We start from the raw sequence: 408 nt of genomic DNA, 5'->3' as shown, positions 1-408 counted from the left end.
TATGGAGGTAAAGAAAACAGTGGCTGACAAACTCTCCTATAAATAAAAACATCATTAGATCAAGCAAGTCATTAACACACACTTACTACTCTTTAAAACATCCATACCTGAACCATATATGCAGCCTGCCAAATGTATCCTTATAAAACGTGATCTCGCGCCGCTTTACTATTACACAAGTCAGAATGCAAGACTCCAAATTTAAAATGTACATCCCATATCATATAAAACTCTATACCTGAAACAATTAAAATTGAATCACACCGCAATCGACGGCTATCTGCCTTGCATACTGGTCACATCAAACAGTTTTTCAAGAACAATTAGAGTCTTCTTTAAATACGGACTGCTTCACACAATGGTGCTTCGCCTTTTCATTCCCCTGCAGTGTACTGAAATGCTGTGCTA

At 37.5% G+C, this 408-nt stretch overlaps 1 long non-coding RNA gene across 1 annotated transcript in view; it reads right to left on the bottom strand.

Annotated features, from left to right (window-relative positions):
- Window positions 1-408, bottom strand: part of LOC107751809 (uncharacterized) — a 3637-nt gene continuing 3229 nt past the window's right edge. The window contains exons 2-3 of the long non-coding RNA XR_001641299.1: window positions 108-168; window positions 1-36 (exon numbers count right to left, since the gene is read on the bottom strand). This is a non-coding gene — a long non-coding RNA (uncharacterized LOC107751809). The remainder of the gene's footprint in view (window positions 37-107; window positions 169-408) is intronic.

This window comes from Sinocyclocheilus rhinocerous, unplaced genomic scaffold (assembly GCF_001515625.1).
Source record: "Sinocyclocheilus rhinocerous isolate Xijiao unplaced genomic scaffold, SAMN03320098_v1.1 scaffold993, whole genome shotgun sequence".
NCBI lineage: Eukaryota > Metazoa > Chordata > Actinopteri > Cypriniformes > Cyprinidae > Sinocyclocheilus > Sinocyclocheilus rhinocerous.
This window is presented reverse-complemented; position numbering and strand designations above follow the sequence as displayed.